At 42.3% G+C, this 15859-nt stretch overlaps 1 protein-coding gene across 1 annotated transcript in view; it reads right to left on the bottom strand.

Moving 5' to 3' along the window:
- The window catches only part of NBEA (neurobeachin), an 853790-nt gene that overhangs the window by 738411 nt on the left and 99520 nt on the right, over positions 1–15859 (bottom strand).

Below are 15859 nucleotides of genomic sequence, written 5' to 3'. Positions count from 1 at the left end.
TTAAATCAATCCATCCCAGTCGACAGAAGAACGATACCAAAAAACTCGCAACACTAAACATTTATAAATGGGGCATTAAAAAAAGGGGGGAGGTGGTGGAAGAGAGAATTTTAGAAAGTGCTAAAGTCAAAAAAAAATCCTGAGATTTGGCATCAATGTGAGCTAAGAGGGGGAGAAAAGTCTCAAGAGACACAACAGAACTCTACGGGGGTAACCCAAAAAGTAAACTAGTATGACTAAAACGGTAAGGATCATGAGGTAATTGTTGCCAGAGAGACATCCTTCAGAACATGGAGATTCAATCCTAGGGAAGCCAATAAAAGGAACATTAACCACAAAAGGCAATGTGTAAGGAGGAAGAGTTAAGATTGGATAGTCTCATTATCTCCATAAATACCCAGAGTTACAGTGGTAAATAACAAAACCTGAATTTTGTTAGATATAAACCCTTCACTGAGGGACATAAGTCAACCTACAGGGGTCAGAAAAAATTTTTTAGTGCAAGTTATACCATAACTTCCTACTGCAGAGTTTCTTGTTTGTTACTCTGAAGTGCCTGGTACTGGCCATTTCAACACAGGATATTAGATTAGATGAACAAAATAACTAAAAAAAAAATCAACCAGTTTTAATTTGCCTTGAAATAAGCTTCCAGATTTTTAGGGTTTCCAAACATTTTTTATATTTATTCCAGATTTATATCAAAACAAAGTGTTTATATGAAACAAAATGTTTATATGAAACCAAATATCCTTCCCTCCCAGTCAAAGAAATCTCCATTAATCTAAACAAAAAGCTCGGAGAAAAATAACTATTAGCCAAACCTACAAAGTAATCCTCATTTTTCACATGCCTCCAGAAGAGAATTTCTGCAGTAAAACCAAATATCTTAAAGTATAACCCAAAAGGCTGGGACATAAACCCCTATAGAAGATCAAATGGTACTACTATAAATCATTCCTGTTTTTATATCATATAAATTCTTCCTCCCTATGTCAAACTTACAATTTTACTTTGATTCTTGACTGAATAGTTAATATCCAATTTGAGCCAGTGCTTTAGATCCTACTAACAAGCCTCTTGAAGTCTATCAAGGTCATGTATCACTGTTTAAATAGTCTCTTATCATACTCTATAAAATAGTAATAATTGAGGGAAGCAAACTAATTCCCAGATTGTGGTTCTGAGACAGATAACCTTAAAACTACACAATTCAGAACTCTTTGGCTATGCTACTCAACCAATGTTATTTATTATTTCTGAAGAACTGAACAATGTGTTCACTAGTATACAAAGCACACACAGTGATCTGTTCTGTGCCTCTTTAGTGCAGAGAGATATGGGGCATTTGCACTGGTATGACTGTTGCTTGAATACTGTGTCCAGGTCTGGAGTCCACAATTAAAGAATGTTGATAAATTGGAGGGGGTTCAGAGAAAGCAGCAGTGAGATTGATTAAAAGATTATAAACCTTGCCTTATAGTGATAGACTCAAGGAACTCAATGTATTTAGCTTAATATTCTATTTGTTATGTGGTGCCTTGATTACAATTTATAAGTATGTACACGAGGAACAAATAGATAATAATGGGCTCTTTAGTCAAGCAGAAAAAAGTTTAACATGGTCCAATGGCTGGAAGCTGAAGCTAAACAATTTAAGATTAAAAATACAGGTTAAATTTTTAACTGAGAGCGTAAATAACAATTGCAACAACTAATCAAGGGTTGTGATGGATTCTCTATCACTGGCAATTTTTAAAATCGAGTTGGATGTTTCCTAAAAGATATGCTCTAGGATAGGGGTGGGGCAAACTACAGCCTGCAGGCTGGATCCGGCCCACAAGCTGTTTTAAACCAGCCCTCGAGCTCCCACTGGGGAGCAGGGTTTGGGGTTTGCCCTGCTCCGGTGCTCCAGCCAGGGGGTAGGGTCAGGGGCCACTCCACACAGCTCCCAGAAGCAGCCGCATGTCGCCACTCCGGCTCCTATGTGTAGGAGCAGCTAGGGGCCTCCTGATCCGCACACTGCCCCTGCCCCAAGCGCCACCCCTGCAGCTCCCATTGGCTGTGCCTCCATGTAGGAGGCAGAGAAGGGTCATGCTGCTGCTTCTGGAAGCCGCTTGAGATAAGCGCCACCCAGAGCATGCACCCGAGTCTCTCCCCCTGCCCCAATCCCCTACTCCAGCTCTGATCCCCCGCCTGCCCTCTGAACCCCTCGATACCAGCCCAGAACACCCTCCTACACACCCAAATTCCTCATCCCCAGTCCCACCCCAGAGCATGCACCGCAAACCGGAGCCTGCATCCCTTCCCGCACCCCAACTCCCTGCCCCAGCCCTCATCCCCCCTCCCGCTCCACAAACCCCTTGGTCCTAGCCTAGAGAATCACTCTACACCCCCAACTACTCATCCCCAGACCCATCCAGAGCCCGCACCCCCAGCTGGAGCTCACCTCCCCCACCCCACTCCCCTGCCCATCCCAGAGCCCTCTCCCACACCCTGAACTCCTCATTTCTGGCCCCACCTCAAAGCCATACCCCAACCAGAGTCCTCACCCCTCCCACACAAAACCCCAATTTTGTGACATTCATGGCCTGCCATACAATTTCTATTCCCAGATGTGGCCCTTGGGCCAAAAAGTTTGCCCACCTCCATGCTCTAGGAATTATTTTGGGGAAGTTCTGTGGTCTTATACAGGTGGTTAGACTAGATCACAATTGTCCTTTCTGGCCTTTGAATCTATGACTCTTTAGTGACTATATTTATTTTGATGTAAAAAAGAAAAAAGGAAATGAGAACACTTATTTTATTACTCTGGGCACCTGTAGCATATTTTAGAAATAGACTGATCACAACCCTATAATTACTAAAGATCCAGCAGTAGTCAGGCAAAATAGATATCAGACAAGCTTTCCCTTCTACTAGTAACCTTTGTTTTAAGTTTCCCACTTCCTCAAAAGCCAAAAATAGGTAAGGCACACTGAAAATTCTACCTATTAAGTAGTGGTATGGGAAGAACAAGTCCCACAGTTGAAGAACCATACATAGGGCTCTACCAGATTCATGGCCATGAAAAACGTGTCACAGACCATGAAATCTGGTCTGCACTGTGAAATCTACTGTTGGGGAGGGAAGCGGGGTGGCTCGTACCATACACCGGGCTCCAGCCACTAGTACTGGAAGTGCTCAGAGGAACAGGACTTCCTCTTCACCTGCACGGGCGAGTCCCGGGGCCAGGTCAGACACACCTTCAAGAACCTCCCCCAGCTGCAGGAAGCTCCATACCCCCACCCCACTTCCTACCTGCATCATGCCTCAGCAATGGGAGGAGGGGTTACTGCAGAGGGAGCAGCTGTGGAAGGTGTATTCAGAACTCCAAACAAGCATCTCTAGACATTTCCATTATAGATACACTGCAATATTATATCCTGGAGGCTGCCTAGTACTTAAATGAGTGTGCACTAATCCCCACAGTTTGGGGCAGAGGAGAGAGAAGGAGAACTGCCAGATCACAGAAGTTTAGTATACATATCATTATCTAATTGGACAGACCTCTGGTTTTAGTCGCATATGCCAAAAAGTCTGTCGGACTCTGGTTTGGTCTGGCCTTGTTTTGTTAACAAAGGGTCTCTTTTATATATAAAACTTGAAGTCTTATGTCTGCTGGATATCACTGAGGCTTAGAGAAAAAACAAGAAGAGCTAATGGCATGAATATCATGAATTGTTCAGGCTACTTATCTATGAAGAGCACTTGTTTTACATAGAGATAGTACATAACTGCATTAGCATGAGGTTCAGATCCCATGACAGAGATGGTCATCCACCAGAGGGAATACCCAACATATATTTAAGAAATGTCAATACAAGATAAACCTAGAACAATCACCCAAGCACTAGAAGCTGGAAAGTTGGAAATACACCCAGATCAACTCTGACAGAGCTCAAAAAGTTATATGACTGTTTTACTTGCAAGTATATATGCAAATGAAAAGAAGATGATTGTCTACTTGGGTTTAACCCTTTCTGAGCTGCCCAAAGGACAATCCCTTCCCATTTCATTAGAACACTTTCTGGTAAAGGCTTCCTGTTTCACAACAGAATTTTTTTGGACCTCAGTAGAACATGTTACTCAAGCTATTACTTTGTGAGACTTCAGATCTGAACAGAGACTCTTATCTGACCCTGAAACAAGAAACCTGCAAGACTGGCAATAAGGACTTGCATTTATGTTATCAGTTCCAGAAAGGAGAACCACAATTGTGGTTAGTAACCCTAGACTGGCTGAACATCTTGGCTCTATCATATGTGACTTAATAGTTTCTCTTATACATTCCTTCCAATTCTGATCCCAATCTAAATGAGAGGACTCTGTCATATACTGGGTCCTGCCTGCCTCAAGACAGAGGAAAAGAAACCAGCATTTTCCTTGGTGGCAAAATGATCTGAGAGTTGCCACATCTTCAAAAGAGTTTGAAAAATGCTGTTCTTCCATTACCATCAGGGCATCGGTAGCAGACCTCAGATAGTTGCAAGAACCACAGAACTTGATATCAGTCCCAACAGCCCCAAAACAGATAGATAATAAATAAAAGACAGACTCTCGAAAGGACCAACACACAATAGAAGGGGAAGGAGTCCATGAGGGCTGAGTCACAGATGCTGCCTGCAGCCATGCACAAACCAAACTTTTTTCTTATTAGTAGTAATGACTGTTATAAAGGAATGGGAACAGGGAAGGAAGATAAAAACAGACTACGATAGTGTTATAAAACAGTGTGCCCACTGCTCCTTCAGGCAGTTAGAAAAAACTGAAGAGCTATTGGAACCACATCTTTTGTATCTCCAATCCCAATGTGAGGGAGGTGGTTAGAAAAAGAAGGTATGTCTACATTCCGATTAGACACCCGCTGCTGGCCCATGGCATCTGATTTAAGCTCATGGGGCTCAGGCTAAGATGCTGTTAAAATGCAGTCTTGGCATTCGGGCTCAAGTGGCAGCCCAGGCCCTGGGACCCTCCCCACCTCACAAGGTCCTAGAACTTAGGCTGCAGCCGGAGCCAAAACGCCTATTTTGACAATTAAAACAGCCCCTTAGCCCAAGTCCAACGAGCCAAATCAGCTGGTACAGGCCAGCTGCAGGTTTTTAATTGCAGTATAGATATACCAGAACAGCCCCAACAAACACTGCTTGTTAGAAACTTCAAGCTCCCCTACTAACATTTCCAATCTTGAGCTAAGTAGTATTGCCTCAGGGAGAAAAAGGTAGTTTCTGTTTATACAAATCCTGGCTTCTCCAATAAGATTGTAAACAATGTGCCAGTAGAGATAATGGTTTTGTAATGTAGATTCTTTTATTAGTAACTGGGCTGAGACCATCAGCTTGCTAGATGGCCTTATAACTTTCATCCCTGAAAAACTAATGGGATCATTCAAACCTGCAAGCTAGATCACATAGAATCATAGAAAGATTAGGGTGGATGAGACCTCAGGAAGTCTAGCTCAACTCCCTGCTCAAAGCAGGACCAATCCCAACTAAATCATCCCAGCCAGGGCTTTGTCAAGCCAAGCATTAAAAACCTCTAAGGATGGAGATTCTACCACCTCCCTACGTAACCCATTTCAGTGCTTCACCACCCTCCTAGTGAAATAGTGTTTCACTAATATCCAACCTAGACCTCCCCCACTGCAACTTGAGATCATTGCTCATTGTTCTGTCATCTGCCACCACTGAGAACAGCCGAGCTCCATCCTCTTTGGAACCCCCTTTCAGGTAGTTGAAGGCTGCTATCAAATCCCCCTTCACGCTTCTCTTCTGCAGACTAAGCAAGCCCAGTTCCCTCAGCCTCTCCTCATAAATCGTGTGCCCCAGCCCCCTAATGATTTTTTGCTGCCCTCCGCTGGACTCTCTCCTATTTGTCCACATCCTTTCTGCAGGGCGGGACCCAAAATGAGACAATACTCCAGATCTGGCCTCACCTGTGCCAAATAGCCTGTAGCAGTGCATGGGATTCTTCCATTCTGAGTGCAGGACTCTGCACTCATCCTTGTTAAACCTCTTCAGATTTCTTTGTCCCAATCCTCCAATTTATCTAGGTCACTCTGTACCCTATCCCTACTCTCCAGTGTATCTACCTCTCCCCCTATTTTAATGTCATCCACAAACTTGTTGAGGGTGCAATCCATCCCATCATCCAGATCATTAATGAAATCATCTTCAACTTCCCTCACCAATCTTCCTTAGCCCCCAAACCTTTACAAGAGATTGGATTTTATTCAGAGGGGGTCAGCGAGTGTTTTCCAGGTGTAGGTGGTCACATGGTTTACAGAGGAGACTGAAGATATGAAAGAAGAAGTTAGTCATGAGGATATGACAACATATGGCATATAATGTATAGAGATTCAGTACTCTGGTTAGTTTATTCAATAAACACTCAGAATACATTTTGCAGTTACATATGAGTAGACTTGGCAGAATTTGATTAATAATTTTGATGGATAATATTGACATTTATTTTTAAGCATTTCCTCTATTTCTATTTAAAATGTTCACAAGTGCACAATGTATGGGTTTTAAGAATATTTTTATTAATTTAAATTTTCCACAGTTGTGGGATATTAAGAGGGGGGCTCAGAAAATTTCAAGACAGATGTTGAGATTCAAAAATGTGTATGTAGCTTTATAACCATTAAAAACACAAATTGTCAACATCACATGTCATAATATATAAAGTAAATATCCTTAATCAAACTCAAGTTCTCAAGCAGCATTTTTTTTTAAATTTATCTATCCACATATTTTGATTATTATAGATGGAAATTTTTTTTCATTAGCTTATTCGTGTTCAGTGAAATCAACATTACTGACATTTAACCAATAAAAATCTAATCCTTCCCAGACAGTAATCATAGCACGAAATGCCTAAAAGTTCACAAGAAACAATTATTTCTATCTTTTCACACCACCTAGAACAGTGATGCCCAAACTTTTCTCTCACATCTCCTCTCGCCAATAATCAAATAATAAAGGACCAGGAGTGGAGCAGGGGCCCAAGCTGTGGCGAGATGGCACTCCCTCCCCACCTCCTCATGGGTTTGACACAGGCTCACCCAGACAATCCTCAATGACCCTCTAGGGGTGTGCCCCACAGTTTGAGAACCACTGACCTAGAGCCTCAGACACATAATAGCAGCTTTCAGACTGACAATTTGGGATGTAGATCATCTCAAAGAAGCAATACTATATATGTAAATAATAATGCCCTATGCTGCCCTTATTATAGACAGGACTGATGGCAACACCTATTAAGGAGTTGCCTGATTCTTCTCATTATGAAACTCAAAAGAGTTGTTTATAACTTTACCAAACTAACCACATGTGCTGAAATTTTCCATGCTGTGCGTCTGCTTCAGGCTAAAAGTTTTTTTTAAAGATTTCACCCAAATGTTTCAGCTTTTTCGGAGAACAAGGCTAGAGGGGAAATGGTTGTTTTGCCCATGTTAAAAAAGAAAGTGGGTTAAAAAAAAAAAAAAGATTAATGCCCTCATGCTTTGGAGCAGGAATGTGAAATTGGCAGGTGCTGGTCTTTCACCATCCCATGAAAGTCCAGTTATAAGGCTTTGAGAAACCACAGTTCACACATGCTCAGTACAGACTTGCTAGAATATAACAACTAAAATCTCCAAAAAATCTGTCCTCACTGAGCACGTTTAAGTTGCCCAGCTCATACTTGTGACCGGACTGTGCATACCATCTCTCACCAGAGCAACTGACTGTAGTACGATGAGGCCCTAAAACAAAAACCCTTATATCGGAGGCCTGGTATGAGGCCTAAGGCCTGAACTAAAGTAATGGTCAAGGCTTTGCTAACATAAAGCAAAAAGTTAAGCTCTGAGCCAGGGGCAGGCCCTGGTCACAGAAGCTGGCAAGGAAAGGGCTGATGCTGCAAAAGAGACATACTTAAAAGGTACTGGACACTAGATATCAGAATATTTGCATACTTGCACATTTCACACAGATAACAAGGAACAGGCTGACCCATCCTAAAGACAGGGTCAAAAGTGTAATACAATGGATAGAGTTGTTTTATTCGAACCTTACTGTGTAGAGAGGTTGTACCTTGCTACGTAGAGGTTGCAACTCAATACATCAGGAGTATTGTATAACTTGTTTGTACCTGTGTATAAAAATTCATCGCTGTGGCAGTGTCTTTGTCTGGCCTACAGGGCAGTGCAGAATCCTGCCACTGACTGAGCCAGTCCATTGTCAGGGAGCACATATGCACTAGCAGAAATGTAGACATCTGATCCGGGGAGCTAGAGACTGTTTCATTTGACAAACCTGGCTGGATGCCTTCGTTGGGGGTTCTCTCGTGGTCTGCTGTGCCAGCGATCTGCAGAGCCAGGGCAACACAGAGGGAACACATGCACACAGCCAACTGATATCAACATTGAACAAAGCAGAGCACCATACCGGTGGTGTCTGACAAAACTGAGCATGATCCATTCCATCATCATGGCTCCTATTTGTGACTGGATTGTGCATGCATCACTGATACCAGTCAGCTCTGTGTTCCTGGGGAACCAGGGCACAGTATCCAGCCTGTCTGACTCATGAAAGGACACACACACACACACACACACACACTCCACCTCTGCTGAAAGCAAAACCAACCAGAGCAAAGACTTGCAGAGAGCAGTGAAGGGCCGTGAGGAGACACCTAGACCCCTCCTGACAAGGGTGACAAGATTAAGGCAACTCCCCTAGCCTCATATGCATCAAAGATGGGACAGGGAGGCATCTCTATTAGCATATAGAATAGAGAACAGATTCCAAGGCAAGAACCGCACTGAACTCTGGGACCAGAAAAGCAGGGAAGCACTGCAGCCTGGGGGATCTCTGCTCCAGATGTAATGAACCTATGCCTGCACACACCCAGCTCAGCAGTTATCGACCAATTCTAGTAATAAATCCTTGATTGATATCCAAAACACTGAAGCAGTCTAATTGCATTGTGAGCTCTCTGGAAGAACCACATCACCATAGCCAAGAGTGATCAGCTCCTATTGTCTAGCCTAAAGAAAACCCTTGAGTCATCCGTTTACCCATAAACAATCTAGTGTTCTCCCTTGAACCACTGAATTTTCCATACAAAAATCCCTACTCACACTCCAATAACTGTTCTGATGCATGGATCCAAACACTGCATCCCTTTCACCGGGATTTCATCTTCTCCTGGCTGATCATGCTGGGGGCTCTGCTTGTCTCCAGCACTCAGGACCCTGAGCTACCACCATCACCTGGGAACCCTGAATAGTTCAAGCTTCATGGAAGTAGAGAGATCCCCCTCTCCGTTTTCTTTTCTACCTCAAGGTATAACTTTCTAACCCTGACTTGTTTAATCAGGTATACTTTTCTATATATGATTTTTGTAACCTTTAATAGTGTACTGTTATCTTGGCTTTGGCTCTCCTCGTGTAGTTATCACTATTATTAATAAATAACGTTTATGGTAAGCTGGTTGCTCCCCGTCCCGAACTTTACTCTGTTGTGTTTTTAGCTTCCCCATTCACTCTGCAGCAACGCTTCTCGTCTTCTCTTAGGGGACTTACAGAAGGGAGAAGTAAAGCTCCATATGAAAACACAAGTGACAAGCATTACATTGATAGAATTATAGAACCTCCCGCCCCAGAAGAGTAACCCTAATAAATGAGCCTCCCCCAAAGTAATGGGCAAACCTGGTAACACTACCTCCTTACAGGAAGGGAGCATGCTCCAGTCCAAGGAGGCTATACAACTTAATATTAAATATTTGAATGCTTGATTTTGCAAGCATAATAATATTCTTTAACATAGGCTGGGTTTTTTTTGAGAGCAATATTATTTAAAGTAGTATATTTTCACACACACTGCTAATGCTGAAGATTTTACTGAATATTATGACCTTTGAGTTTAACATAGTACTTAATGATTGCAGTAAGAACTATAACAAAGATTGTGTCTGAATAAACTACTTAATTTACCTGCAATTAAAAATTCAGATTTTCATACAAATCCACTTACAAAAGTTTATAAGATTTGGACAGTTTTTCAAAATAATATTTAAATCTTTTGTTCTACAGCTCTTTTAAACACATGCAGTGTAACATGTCACTTGACTCATTTTAATGACAAAGCCTGTTTCTGTGCAACAAAATCCAGTTTAATATGATTAAGGTTTATTGATGTCATGCATCCTCAAGAGCTTTGCAGGCCAAAAAATAATCTATTGACCTAGCTGTTTCATATTAGCTAGCTGAATAAGATCATCTGAGATACACGAGGGCTGATGAAAAAGGAACATGAAATTATGGAATTGTGAAGGACACAACATTTTACTATAACACAATAAGGTGTTTAGCCAATACAGTTTTTACATAATAGTCAAGTAACAAGAGCAATTTTTCAACTGTCTTGCTGGCTATCAACTGTGACTATCAAAAGCAGAGGTAATATTACAGAAGTACACAGCGTATGTCTAGACACCCTCTGAAATTTGGCCTTCAATATGTTATCCTCTAATAGGTAGGTTTGAAGCCTTTAAGGTTAGATGACTATTTTTCTCCCTGTTGGGAAATACATGATCCTGGGTGGCCTCTACTTTTCTTGTTCATGGAGTAATGTACATAATTTAAGAATCTGAGATGATCCATGATTAGTTGCGTTTGTCCCCCAGAAATATTCAGGATGTTAAAATATTCTGTCATTTTTTTTTATTTATAATAGACCCAGAAATTTCTTGTTCCTGATCTCATTCTAGGCCAAAGGAAATGTACTGCAGTTCCCACTTGCTTTGCTTTTCTTCTACACTGACCCAATATATTTCTATGCTTTTCTACACTATCAAATTTTGTATCACTTTTGATGTAAATTCTTGCCCTCAATCCTTCCAATCCTATATAGTCAACATGTAAGATCTCGTAAAACATGTAAGATCTTGTAATCATCCCACCAAACTTCAGTTATGCCCACTGATCATGCTTTCCATTATTGTCACTTCTAGCTCATCTTGCTTAAAAGATGATTACATCACTAAAACCAGTATATAAACTGTTAGAAGAAACTGAGCTACTGTTGCAGGGTTCGCTTTAACTGATGAAAATAGCTGTAATATTGTGATGGTTTGGCCAAAAATATATCCAAGTGCAGATAGGCCTAAGAACTCACCTCCCTAATGTATATTTAGCCTTTGCAGCCACTACCGACATTAAGAACTTCACTGAGCATCCTTGGGTATTCCATGACTGTCATAATCATCCTGATTGAAAAGCATTGCTGTCCATGAATACGTAACATAAAGCAGTTATTTCCTGTTTTCAGACAGTATCTTAGGTATTTACACAGTGACAACCATTGAAGTATCTATGTTCTTTCCTCTACTGTTGTCCTTTCAGCAGACCCTAGGGCTGTCAATCAAGGAATAAATACTCCAAGTATTATTCCTGATCCATGAAAATTTTGCTTCTACATGCACTGAATTGAAATTGGAACATCTGTCTTACAGAATTTGTCCGATCAATTTGTGCACTTTCACAATGAGACTAGAGTCAAGATTTTCACAAATGCGTGCCTACAGTTAGCCTCCTACAAACAGGACTAAGTGACCTGATTTTCAGAAAAAAATGGAGCATCTGTGTGCTCAGCAAAGTCAGTACACCTCTACCCCAATACAACGCTGTCCGTGGGAGCCAAAAAATCTTACCGCTTTATAAGTGAAACCGTGTTACATTGAATTTGCTTTGATCCACCGGAGGGTGCAGCCCCCCCCCTCCCCCCCCGAGCACTGCTTTACCGTGTTATATCCAAATTCGTGTTGTATTGGGTGGTGTTATATCAAGGTAGCAGTGTATTTAAGTACATTATTATATTGTTAAAAATGAGGAGAGAGGCGGGGTGAGGAAGTGACGAAAGCATGGATTTCAATGGAATGTTATTGCTATCAGTTAGCCAACTGAATTAGGCAGAAACAAAACTGAAGCACTGGGTGGGGGGTAGCGGGCAAAAGGCTTGCAGGAAGCAGCAGCTGCTATTTGGGGCTCCTAAGCCTCATGAGTTTACTGCTCTACTATTGAAAGACCTAAATATCAGTGACAAATACCTCAAAATGTAGATAAATTGTGCAACAGAGGAATGCACTTGCCATGTGGGACTTCTCCTGTGCAGTTCAGAAGTCCCAAATGCCAGCCACCTCCTCATGAAAGCCTTTGCCAGTTTCCACCAAGACATGGTTTTAGTTTCTTAAAATTCTCATACTCCTGCAGTTCTCCTAGTGGTCACTCATTCCTCCTAAAGAATTCCTAAAACAGAAGGGGACAGGCTCAGAAATTGGTAAATGGAAGCTAAATGTGTTTTTTCTATGCTGCAGAGAGAGTTATGTGGCCTACTAGCAACACTAAATTATATAGCCATTTTCACAACTGCACAATCACATTATACACAAGCTGTAGGTATACACATTCATCCATCCCTTTAGTCAGTTTTTCCACTCCTGCCCATGCTGAAGAAGTGAGGGATAGCAGCCCAGACACTGCAAGTGCAGAATTTTGAATGTATGAAACTTAAAGATCTGCAGTCACTTGTCTCTAAAGGAGAGCAATACTTCGTTTGGCATTTGGGAAGTGAGCTGGAATTTGGTGATGGAGAAGAGTTTAGTTATGGAGAAGAATTTGGGAATAGGATTGTGTGGACCCTGATTAATGAGAAATATAAGGAACAGAAACCTAATCAGAGCCGGGGGTGGGGGTAGGTATTCTGGAAACATCTGACAGTTCCGGTCTCTTCAGCAAAGGAGTACACTGCAGTTGAGAGAGGACAAAGAGAAACTGAGGCTTCTGTAACAGAGGAAAGCAGGAAAAATTGGCAGCTAGAATAAGGTAGTTTGGGTTTACTTATAATGAGGAGAAAGAAATAGGACTGTTTCAACAGCTGGTACACCCTTGAGCTTGGTCTATCCTCTTCCAGTGCTATGGAGATCAACTATCCAGACAGGGGCTTTTTTCACAGATTCTTTTCATGAAGTTGGACCTGACAGTATGCTGACATAGGAGGAAAAACTGCAACAAGACTTTTAGAGCAGGGAGAAAGAACCTTGTTCCATCTAAATTTAACTACTTTACAGATTACAAATAAAATGTTGGCATATGAAACAATTCTATTTAATTCTGTGCAGCTGACTTCATTAAGCAACAGCCACTTACTGGTTGATGAGAAAAAAAATCCTTAGCCAGCATTCCTTCTATAACAAAGCTTTTATAAGAATTCCAGAAAGCACCAAAATTTCTGTAACTGAAGTAAACTCATTCAAAGCTTTTAGACAAAGACGTTACAGCAGAACCTTGCTCATTCTCATTAGTGACTGGAAGACCCATTGTACATTTCTGAATTTTGTGAATTAGCAAGGACACAAATACACAAAAAAAAGCATAAGGCATCTCTAAGTTTACTTTGTTCAGCTGATAAATACATTTTTAATTGGTAGCATGCTAATAAATGTGATATAATTTTCTACAACTAAGGTAACTATCTTAGTAAAACAATAAAACACTGCAGTATAATTCTATTTGGTCTCTGACCATAAGTGAAGGAACGAACCACCAGATTGTGTGTATAAAGTGAATTACAGAAGGTGAAGTTTAGCAAAACTCAAATTAGCAACGCTCCACTGCAACTGTAATGTAACTCCTCAGTCAAGGTATTCTCTGTAAATAAACAGAAGTTTCTAGTAATCAATCATTGTTAAACAAAATTCACATTTTCATGCAAAACCAATCCATACGTTTTCTTTCCAAAACCATTAAATGTATATTACTCTTCAAATTTTTTTCACCTGAAATCTGATTAGGACTTCAGCGGAGAATTTCTTAACACCTTGAGGGAGGAGGAGGATTCTGTTTTTTTTTGTTTTTTTTTTTTTAAATATTTCTAACATTTAAGACAAAAATTTTAAAACCTGCTCATAGCAAGTACAAGCACTTCTTGAAGCAATGCCATAGATATCGCTTGCGCTCTTGTGGAATTAGCCCTTATCCGATGAGGGGACGGAAGAGCTGAGAGAGCAAAATACAGTATAATGCCACATTTCCTGTTTGTTTGGGAAGCGAACAGGTTCCTGGTGGGGATCTTCCACAGAGCAAAAATATTGTTCACCAGAGTCGTGTAACTCCCATTCCTGGTCAACGGCAAAATGTCTTCTGAGACAGTCCAATAGCGCAGTCTCCAGAAGGTAGACTGCCAATAAGGTGATACGATTGTCAATGCACCAGTTCCACAAACTGACTGCTTCTGCATACAGGGGCCTAGCTCTCACTCCTCCCGATTTGTTGATGTAAAAGATGGTCATGATGTTGTCCGACATCATGAGGGTAGGTGACCTTCAATGAACGTGAGAAAGGCTTTGCAAGCCCTTCAAATTGCTCACTGTTCCAAAATATTGATGTGTATCTTGGACTTTTGAGATGTTCAGATGATGTGAGCTCCTCAACCCAACAAGGAGGCATCCGTAATGATAGTTCTGTCTGGTGGAGAGTCAAGGAAGGGAACACCCAAACATACCTGGTGGGGGTTCTTCCACTATACAGGATGCACATCAAGGTGGTATTACTTTGGTGGGAATAGTCACTCTGATGATGATAGACTGCTGGTTTTGAGAGGACACTGTATGAAGTCATGCCTACTGGCAACGAAGGTGAAGCCTGGCAAATGGAAGCCATATGACCCAGGAGAAATAATTCTTAACAAGTGCTCAGCTAAGTTCCCTGTGAGCTGTGCAGCCACGAACCAGCCTATTTAGCACCACATAGGCACTCAGGTAAGTCTTTGAGTCCATTCAGTTTACTGTCCATCTGCTCTGTGAACAGCACCTGGCCAAAGGGGAGGTCCTGCATTGACTGCTGGGCTTCAGTCACCGGACCCATGAGGAGCAGCCAGGATGCCCTCTGCCTAGAAGTGGCTGAGGCCATGATACAAGCCTGGAGGGCAGCTCTGGCCACTGCCGTGCCATCTTCAAGGATCACCTGGAAATCTTTCCTGGTCTCTTCAGACAGCGAGACTTCGAATTTGGCCATGGTCTGCCACATGTTGTAGTTGTAGCAGCCAAGGGGGAGAATCTAGTCTTTACCTTGATTATCTAAACTCACGTGAAAATTACAATTTGCCTAATCTTCACCAGGATTTTACCTGGATTCAGCTAACTCAAGTTAGTTAATTTGAGTTAACGCTTTTTTTCTTTGGAGTAAAGACAAGACCCTAACACATGAGTGGGCAAACTATGGCCCGCAGGCTGGATTCAGGCCATCAGGGCTTTGAATCCAGCCCATGGGATTGCCATCCTCATGGCACCACAGGCCCCGCACACTTCTGGAAGTGGCTGACACCAGGTCCCTGTGGCCCTTAGGGATGTGGGGGGGAGGCAGAGAGCTCCACACATTGCCTTTGCCTGCAGGGACCACCCACTGCAACTCCCATTCGCTCAAAATGGGGAAACGGCCAATGGGAGCTTCAAGGTAAGTGGCGCTAGACTGGAGCCTGCACCCCAACCCCGAGCCCTCTGCCACACCCCACACTCCTCCTGAACCCCAACCCCCTGTCCTGAGCCCCCTCCCTGCCCCAAGCCCCTTACCACGTCCCTCCTGCACCTCAACCCCCTGCCCTGAGCCTCTACCGTACTATGCACTCCCTCCTGCACCCCAACCCCTTGCCCTGAGCCCCTTCCTGTACACCGCACCCCCTCCAATCCTCCATACTCCCTCCCGCACCCCAAGCCCCTGCCTTACATTCATGGCCCTACATGCAATTTCCCTACCCCAATGTGGCCCTTGGCCAAAATG

The sequence above is a fragment of the Gopherus evgoodei genome, chromosome 1, assembly GCF_007399415.2.
Source record: "Gopherus evgoodei ecotype Sinaloan lineage chromosome 1, rGopEvg1_v1.p, whole genome shotgun sequence".
Lineage (NCBI taxonomy): Eukaryota > Metazoa > Chordata > Testudines > Testudinidae > Gopherus > Gopherus evgoodei.
The sequence above is the reverse complement of the archived record's forward strand: the minus strand, read 5'-3'. Positions and strand labels throughout refer to the sequence as shown.